This window comes from Hemibagrus wyckioides, linkage group LG07 (assembly GCF_019097595.1).
Source record: "Hemibagrus wyckioides isolate EC202008001 linkage group LG07, SWU_Hwy_1.0, whole genome shotgun sequence".
In the NCBI taxonomy this organism is placed as follows: domain Eukaryota; kingdom Metazoa; phylum Chordata; class Actinopteri; order Siluriformes; family Bagridae; genus Hemibagrus; species Hemibagrus wyckioides.
The window spans coordinates 24,040,437-24,050,612 of NC_080716.1; the positions used below are offsets into that span (position 1 = coordinate 24,040,437).

The 10,176-nt window shown below is 38.3% G+C and overlaps 1 protein-coding gene across 4 annotated transcripts in view; it reads right to left on the reverse strand.

The window, feature by feature from the left end:
* clcn3 (chloride channel 3) overlaps nucleotides 1-8,362 on the reverse strand; it is a 43,111-nt gene extending 34,749 nt beyond the window's left edge. For 3 of the 4 annotated variants that reach the window (XM_058395679.1, XM_058395674.1, XM_058395677.1), the window contains exon 1: nucleotides 8,204-8,362. The gene's annotated coding sequence lies outside the window, so the exon portion shown is untranslated. Of the gene's footprint in view, nucleotides 1-1,500; nucleotides 1,673-8,203 lie in introns of all 4 variants that reach the window. The other variant, XM_058395675.1, reaches the window with a different exon arrangement.
* Between the last annotated feature and the right edge of the window lie 1,814 nt (nucleotides 8,363-10,176).

Genomic DNA, 10,176 nt, shown 5'->3' on the forward strand with positions numbered 1-10,176 from the left:
TCTCTCTTTCTCAGAGATGTACCGTGACTCATCACGTGAAGTCTTACAGTCACAAGCCTCAGCTGGAACCAGTTCAATTAGAATAACGGGATTAATTCTACCATGTGCCATGCCTACTTTCTGAACATGATGCTTTCATGCAGATCTTATGATCAGAAGCTCAACATCTTTCTACAGTGGAAGTCTCGTATATGACACACACACTCGGAGTGTGTGAGGTTTTGCCCTGATCTAACGAGTAGTGATGAAAGCTATGTGGAAAACTACTTGGGGAAAAAATGACACCTCAAATTTGAATAGCAGTTAAAAATAATAAAATACATAAAATTTTGTTCAACGGCATTTGTAGGGCTTTGTATATGTACTGCTCACTAGTATCATATTCATATCACCAGATTCACAATATCATATATTTTTATTTTACTTATATTTATTTATATTTTATTTATTTATTTGTTCATTCTTCTGTTTGTTCGTTCGTCTGTTCATTTATTTATTCATTTGTCCATTCATTCATTCATTCGGCAATTTCTTCATTCGTCCATTCATTCATCTATTCATTTGTCCATTAATTCATTCGTTCATTCTTTTGTTCATTCATTCATTTGGCCACTCATTTCTTCATTCATCCATTTGTCCATTAATTCATTCGTTCATTCTTTTGTTCATTCATTCATTCATTCATTTGGCCACTCATTTCTTCATTCATCCATTTGTCCATTAATTCATTCGTTCATTCTTTTGTTCATTCATTCATTCATTCATTTGGCCACTCATTTCTTCATTCATCCATTTGTCCATTAATTCATTCGTTCATTCATTTGGCCACTCATTTCTTCATTCATCCATTTGTCCATTAATTCATTCGTTCATTCATTCGTCCATTCATCCATTTATTCATTGGTCCATTCATTCATTCGGCCATTATTTTCTTTATTCGTTTATTCATCCATCCAACCATCCATCCATCTGTCCATTCATTCATTCATTGTTTGTTCATTCATTCATCCATTCATCCATCTATTCATTCGTCCATTCATTCATTCGTTCATTTATTCATTCATTCCTACATTCGGCAATTAATTTATTCGCTCATTCATTTATTCCTTCATTCGGCCATTCATTTCTTCGTTCGTTCATTCATTCGTTCGTTTGTTCATTTATTCATTCATTCACTCCTTCATCTTCAGTAAGTGGATCCTGGTCATCATGGTGGCTGTAAACAGTAGCGTCAGTATTGAATAATATCACAATTCAGCTCGAGTTCACTAGAGTGTAGATGTTTATAGAACAAAACTGAATTTATTCAGTTCAATTCGAGCTCTGGAATAAGGTGTAACAGGACTGACCACTGACCTGCACTGTAATTGTAAAATTGCGTTTCATGCCTAACATATTTATTTTTTAAGTGTAATTTTTCAATAAAAAAAAAACATTTCGTAAAAATACATTTTTTATATATATTTTATGTGAAAGGCACGTGGGCTTATTGCTTCACACCTTTGGAGGTTCAATCCCCATCTCTAACCCGTGTGTGTGAAGTTTGCATGGTCCCCCCGAGCTTCAGGGGTTTCCTCTGGGTTCTCTGGTTTCCTTCCTCAGTCCAAGGACATGCTCTGTAGGCTGATGGACATCTCCTCTAGGACAGATAAGACTCCAGGTTCCCCTCAACCTTCAGAAGTATAAATACTACAGAAAATTAATGGATAAATAGTTTTTTTTTAATAATTTAATAATTTAAAAAAAAATAAACAAAAGCATTATTTATTGATAAATGTATTATTTTGTTTTATAAAATAAAAAGTATTATAAATGTGTCTATTAATGCTACTATATTTTTATTTTTATTTATTTCGTTTTTAAATGCAACCCTACACACCCTCCATCTTATATATCTCTCACCACTAGTAGTGAACACAAATCAAAAGGCCTGTTTTGTTGTGTTCAGGTACATCATTGAATGTCTTTATCATGTAAGACTCCACACTGGTGCTTGATATGAAGCCCATATGAAAATAGACACTTAGGGATGTAAGAATTTGTAGTGTTTCATAAGCATTTGTTTTTATCTAGCCTATTAAGGGCAATATATTCATAGAAAAGTTCCAAACAACCCCAAAAAGGATTATTTTTGTTCAACACAAATGCTTCTATCTTCAAATTAAATGCTGATATCGAACCCATTTCTGCTCTCTTAGATGCTCCTAGTGTTTGTTCTTCACCATCTAAAATTCTGTGTAAGGTTACAAACAGCATCCTGACTCATTTTCTATCAGCCTGAAAATCATTCATTTGTTTATACTGCTTGAAAATGTGCCATAATTCCATTTTTGTATTCCTCTGACAGACTGGAACATGGGCTATAAAAGGTAAAAATCAGTACATCATCGCCAGGGACACGGCGTTTAGTCCTGCCACATCTCTGTCTGATGTATTCAGAGGACACATCATCAGCTACAACCTCCACCGATCACTTCACCATGGCAACCCAGGAGCGAGTGAGGAGGCGAGCGTGAGGAAAGGTGTGTAAAGGGATTAGATTAGAGAGGCGGCTGATAAAGCAAGGCAGTGTACACCGCACCGCCTGATCCAGCGACTTTCTCCTCCGTGCTGGAAGAACACTATCGCGTTTCACTCGCTTTCGTGTAGGCGTGTGACTAGTCGACACAAAAGGAACGAGTCCGTGCGTTTTGACCGAAATGTGAGAGCGCAGGCAACCTTTTCGTGCGCTATTTATTCATGCAGTTTCCGCTGGCCAGACTGATAGTGTTGCAAAACATCACCTGGAAACTCCGCCCACTTCGCATCCCTGATGTCATGGAGGTATAACCCGGGTCAGGGATGGATCAGCAGTTTCAAATTCACCTGAAATCCTGATCACTGGCACATCTAATCATCAAGCCGAACAAACCCCGGTGTAAGCGCAGATTCAGCAGAGATACTACGAGGGTAGTGATACACGTTTAATACAGTAAAAACACTCAATACAGCAAAATCAACACTGCCTGAATACCTGCTTTCCTTTTCCAACTGATTACAACATTCAGAATTATAAAACAGTATAAAGAAACAAACCCAGTGCATTCAAATGTGACATGTAAGTCTACTTTGGTGTTCAGGGTTGCCAGATCTCAACAAAATGACCCCCTTACCTCAACTACATGTGCACAAAAACTATAACTTTCCATAACTATAACTAGAAAAATGTATATACATTTTGCTCACACACACACACACCATCATAATCATCATTCCCCCTTTCTTAGAGAAGGTGTACGCACAATAAGAAGGAAAATGCACAATAAGAAAAAGAAAAATCGTTCATCTGATTTTATACAACCGAGCAGTTAAGGTTCTTGCTCAGGAGCAGAGCAGTAAGAGCTTTAGCAGTGCAGCGATTTGAACTCGCAACCTTTTCATCACTAGTCTAACATTTTACCCACTGAGCTAACACTTCCCCCTCTGCTTCCTGTAGCTCAAACATGTCTTCCTCTTGCCTTTTCCTCTAAAATAATGTGTAGAGTCTCGTATCTGCAACTGTGAGCTTCACAACTACCAAACTACCAAACTGAGAGCCTTGAATGGAATGTGCGCTGACAAGAGTAATATATATATCAGGCATAACATTATGACCACCTGCCTAATATTGTGTTGCTCCCCCTTTGCTGCCAAAACAGCCCTGACCCATCATGCACTGTGTATTCTGACACCTTTCTATCAGAACCAGCATTAACTTCTTCAGCAATTTGAGCAACAGTAGCTCGTCTGTTGGATCGGCTCACACGGGCCAGCCTTCACTCCCCACGTGCATCAATGAGCCTTGACCGCCCATGACCCTGTTGCCGGTTCACCACTGTTCCTTCCTTGGACCACTTTTGATAGATACTGACCACTGCAGACCGGGAACACCCCACAAGAGCTGCAGTTTAGGAGATGCTCTGATCCAGTGGTCTAGCCATCACCATTTGGCCTTTCATCAAACTCACTCAAATCCTTACGTTTGTCCATTTTTCCTGCTACACATCAATGTTTAGGAAGAAATGTTCACTTGCTGCCTAATATATCCCACCCACTAACAGGAGCCATGATGAGGAGATCATCAGAGTTCTTTACTTCACCTGTCGGTGGTCATAATGTTTTATATATATATATATATATATATATATATATATATATATATATATATGCACTTCACTTGTTAGAATTATGACCAGTGAATTTGTCTGGTGCAGGAAAAAGCTGTAACTTTAAACTTCCTGCTAAAGTAAAGTCAGGACAAGAAGACACCAGACATTCTGGTTTCTAAAATATCGTTCATTAATAATTAAAGATTAGAGATGTCACTGATACAATTCACAGAACTGTATTGGGTCGGTACCAACCAAAATGATGGATGCAAGAAAAAAAGGGAATAAATCCAATCCTGTAACAAATCCTTTAGTTTGGCTTGATAAAAAAAAAATTTAGAACTGGAAATATAAGTAATGTGAATATATTTACATTTCAATTTTTATATTTTGAATACATATTCATATATAGTTTTATATTTGCAATGAAATTTTTTTGTGAGATATTTTTACGTTTAAATTGTGTTATTATTGATTGTTTCCTGTTTTTTCTATTTTCTATTTTTTTCTATTTTTTCTATTTTCTATATTTTCTAAAGCGTAGTATATTAGTAAAGAAAAAGCATTTGGGTTTTGACATCAGCTGATACTCAAAGTTTCAGTATCAGCATCAGTACCCAAAAAAAGCGATCTTGTGACATTTGTTGCCAAAACACTGGAATATAATCTGATCAGGGTGGGAACAGTAACTCCAGTTTAAAAGTATGTAGAAGATGTGTGTTTACAAGACAGCTTGAGGTCTTCTTTTTTATCTCTGACCCTTGAATGACATGAAAAACTGCAGATTTGCGAAACCAAACGTTTACACAGTAAGTACTTTTCAGACTGGGTGTAAAAACCAGCACAGGGGCCGATACAGAAAGATCTAGAAAGCCGTAAAAGCAGCGTCAGGAAGCTTTGACGTGTTAGTGTGCACATACACGTGGAGGGTTTATCCATGTTTGTTAGAATGTCAAAGCTTTCCTCTGTATGCCCAAGATTCAGACATTTTTAACCTCTGTAATTATCAGCAGGTCACCAAAGACAACCTTTTACTCCTGCAGAGCGATATCCACATTTCCTCTCATCCGTCTTTCTCATATCTGTTTACATGCATTTAATCGAACACTACCAAGAACAACAAGGCGGACTAAATTAAAGCCTAACTGAGATAAGAGAGCTCATATGCATTATAATCACGCTTTACTACAGAACTCCATCTCATTTCATAAACCTTACAGTGGAAACACAAAAGCAGGCCAGACGCAGTGTCGTGTATTTCTGAGCTGTTAAAAGTGGCTCCTGTGTACAGAGAGACACATCTCGCGTAAACCCACGCATGAATCACGGTTTATTTCAGGTGGAACAGCCAATATTGTCCCAATATGCTTAAAAGAATGATGCATCACAGAGCATAGCGTGGAAATACAGCAGCCTGTAAATCTGGGTTCAAACATCAAGTAGCAGAACTACCGAAGCAGTGTTCAGTCAACTTTTTTAATAAATATAGTATAGCTCAGAAAAAGTGCGGATCAATGGTGGACGCTGAATGAATGTTCAATTAGCAAACAAAAAAAAATGCATGTGACCAACCACAGAAATCTGACGACAAACAAAATAGCAATAAAAATCCAGACTGAATATTGTACATGGTTAATAAGATATTAAAAGATTCTATTATCGCCACACATACATTACAGCACAGTGGAATTCTTTTCTTCGCTGAGCAAGAGCTCAGGGGCAGCTATGATACAGTGCAACCTGGGGCAGAGAGGGTTGACGGTCTTGCTCAATTGCCCAACAGTGGCAACTTGGCAATGAACCAATCAACAACCCAGTTCTGTAACCACTTGAGCTACTACAAAAAGATATATTTGTAACAAAAGAGGAAATGAAATATTCCAAGAACACTGACAAATCTGCTACAAATAGCTAGGTCTAAGGATCTACTCGGGTTGGGATTACATTTTCCCAGACATCCATGATGTCTGTTAAGATGCTGTTAGATTTCTCTGGTAATTCTGGCAGATTTGCCTGGGATAAGTGCTGTCCATAGAAAATCTCAGAAAAGGAAGTGTTTTCACAGTGCATGCATGCTCATAACTTTATGTCCAGAAACTCTATGTCCAGTACAAACAAATCATTTTAACACAAAGCGACAGTTTTAACTGTTTGTTGTAGGGCTTGTGGAAGAGTGTAGCAAGGTCAATGACCAATATGTGTATCTATGCTAGGAACCTAATGACCCTCAAGCCATAAAAACCCACAAAGCTTCACTTTTACGGATTGTCTATAAGTTTTGCATTTTAATCAATTCATCCATCCAGCCATCCATCCATTGTCTATACCCGCTTTATTCCTAATTAGGGTCACTTATTCCAGCGCACATTGGCCGAAAGGCAGGGGTACACCCTGGACAGGTCGTCAGTCCATCACAGGGCCACACATATATTAATCAATTCAATTACAAGGTTTCGTTTTGGTTTCTGAAAAAGTGACAGATAAGACACCTGGAGTCTCTTTTAAACTGAAGATAAAAACTGCAGAAACTCTTTCCTAACAGGATATAGCAGGATTTATACCAGCATGTCACTCTGGGTGTGATATATATAATACCTGTAGTTAGGGACGTAAAGGCACCAGGTCACACTGTGATGCAAAAAAAAAACTGTCATGGAAATGTGCGGTTCACACTTTAGCCAGATTTAAAGTGCTGGTTCTAGTCAAAATGACAAATCAGAGATGCTTTCGTGATGTTTTCAGAGTTCATGATGTTTCATGTCCATCATTTTTGGGGAGAAATATGGATCTATTTATTTTTAAGATAAAGTAAATATACACTATGATATTTAACTTGGGTAGCATGGTGTCTTAGTGGTTAGCACTGTTGCCTCACAGCAAGAAGGTCCTGGGTTCGAATCCCGGGTTCGAACAGTCAGGGGCCTTTCTGTGTGGAGTTTGCATGTTCTCCCCGTGCCTGCGTGGGTTTACTCGGGGTACTCCGGTTTCCTCCCACAGTCCATAAACATGTACATTAGGTTGATTAGTAATTCTAAATTGCCCATAGGAGTGAGTGGGACTGGTTGTGTCTATACGTGGCCATGTGATGGACTGGTGACCTGTCCAGGGTGTACCCCTGCCTTTCGCCCAAAGTGTGCTGGGATAGGCTCCAGCAGATCCCCATGACCCTAATTAGGAATAAAGAAAATGGATGGATGGATATTTAACTTCTATTCACATAACTTTTCACACACTGTTTTGCAATGTTTATGATTCAGAAATGATTTTATATGAAAGTTCTGACTCTGTTCTGAGAATCAACTTGAATCGAATCATCTATCATGATGACCAATGACCAAATGACCGCACGTTTATAATTATTTACAGTATTTACAGAAGGCGAAACATGGTGCAATCTTTCCAGTCGCAAGACCTTAGAGTCTGAAAAACATTACTGAAACCTCAGAGATGCTAAGATCCAAAAGTAATTCCATTCCCTTCCACCTGCCTGAAACTAGTCCAGCCCGAATACGGCTCAACTTAGTTGGAGCCGCCATGTTGGCTCACGGCAGATCACGTGACCAGATGACAGCACGGACATCATGATGTTTATCATGTCATGTAATGACAACACTTTACAACACAGCCGAAAACAAACAACGTGTATGTGTGTGTGTGTGTTGATCAGGTTAAACACATCTTAGCTCAGTTGAGACTCGTAACTTAAAACAGCTATTAAACCTTAAACAACATGGCGCGTGCAATGTTTACTATTCAACACACTGAAGTCCAGCGCTGGGAGAATACACTGCGGTGTATAAACAGTGTATAAACAGTGTATAAACATCTGTATAACGTGATTATTACACACTTGTGTGAGCTCGTGGCCTGAGAGAGAAGCAGATCAACACTAACCTCGCGTTTTTTATTTATTCTAAACAAATGTTTACTAATAAATATAATAACTATTATTAGGTGCATGCATCAGAATGACAGCTGATCCGAACAGTGACATTACACACACACACACACACACACTTCCTAAAGCGAGGTAGGTCGTGTGCAAAACGAAACAAATGCATTATTTTTTGTTTTACCTCGGAAAAGCCTCAGGTTCAATCATGCTTTCACCAAGCCAGGAAGCAGACCAACAACCTCCTCTGAAATATTTTCTGACATTTTTATTCCTTCTTTTGCTGGTGATGATGCTGGGATCCTTCTTATTTTTTTCCCCCCTTTAGTCCGGCTGCTGTCAGTGACGCCACTTCCGGTGTGTTTTAACCCTCTCCGCTTCCTCCTGTTGAAACGTGCAGAGTTTCTAGAAACGCTGATGTGCATCAGGACATGGATGATGAATAAAACACTCACTTTAGCACACCGTTATAGGAAAATAATCAACCACGTGAATCAGGATTACAGGAATTCCCCACACTGGCACGTGCCGAAATGATTGTCCCTCTCATACGTCACTATCCGATTTAATTGATTCATAATAAACATCAGCATATATTATTCAATAAGGCTGTGTTATAGCATTAGCTTTTTTGTTGTGGACAAACAACCGGTTTTACGCTGGATGCAGAACATACAAATTGTACTTTTAATTTCCAACTTATGTATTAAACACATTATTTTTAAAGCTGTCTGATATTTGTTAGCAGACCCATCATCACAGGAAAGACAAATGATGACACACATTACATAAATAATCCTAACATTTTATTATAACCCTACATGCTATCATTTGTACTAAATGAACAGATATTTTGTAATAAATTCAACAGAAATGCTAGTTAGGTAGGTATACTATATTGCCAAAAAGTTTTCTCATCCAACATCAGTGTCTGATCTCATGAATGCACTTCTAGAGGAATGGTCAAAAATTCAAAAAAATTCAAAAGCTGTTATAGCTGCAAAGGGTGGGTCAACTCCATTCATGTGCATGTGAAGGCAGACATGGCTCACAGTCTCCACTCTAATTCATCCCAAAGGTGTTCAGGTTGAGGTCAGGACTCTGTGCAGGCCAGTCAAGTTCCTCCACACCTATCTATCTATCTATCTATCTATCTATCTATCTATCTATCTATCTATCTGTCTGTCTGTCTGTCTGTCTGTCTGTCTGTCTGTCTGTCTGTCTGTCTGTCTATCTATCTATCTATCTATCTATCTATCTATCTATCTATCTAAAATAAAATAAAATAAAATAAAATAAAGAATTTAACTCTTTCCAGAACAGAATATTTTCCAGCTTGAGAAGAAAAGTGGTATGAATGAGCCATTGAGTTATAGTTGGGGGCTTATCAGATTTCCAGTGGAGTAGAATACAATGCCTAGCTAATAAAAGAAGTAAAAGCTAAAATATACAATTGTTTGGAGCTAAACTGAAACCTTTGGAACCCCAAAAATTGCAGTAGCAGGGCAAACAGCAATATCGACCCTGAGTAACACGGTGTCATAGTAAACTGGGATTTATGACAGATGCCCAGATTTAAAACGTGCATTTGTTCATTTTTTGAGACGTTTTTGTTAGTCAGTGGTGAAGTTGTATCTTTGTTTTCGCTGGAAAATCTTCAGCATAGCAGTATCTGTGCAGATATGCTGAGTATCTGTGAAGATATACCAGAGGTGAGGGATCAAGTCTGTCCCTTTATCAGTTCATCCAGAATTTCCTGATTTTGCGATCATGGAAAATAATGCAAAATCAAGCAAACTCTACAGTATTCGGAGGAGCTTGCTGTAAATGTAAATCTAAATATAAACTCATTACCCATCACAAATGTAGGCAGTGGTAGCTCAGTGGTTATAATGTTGGATTATTGACCAGAAGATTGTGAGTTTAAATCCCAACACCGCCAAAGAGCCACTGCTGGGCCCTTGAGCAAGGCCCTTAAACCTCAATTGCCCAAAATGTACATTGCTCTGGATAAGGGCATCTGTTAAATACTGTACATGAAAAAAGCTGCAGCAAAATCAAGCATTTTTTGGCTGCAACAATCACAAAAACCCTCATGTTTCACGACATTAAACATGACTCTAAAGGAGTTTAAAAATACACTATATTGTCAAAAGT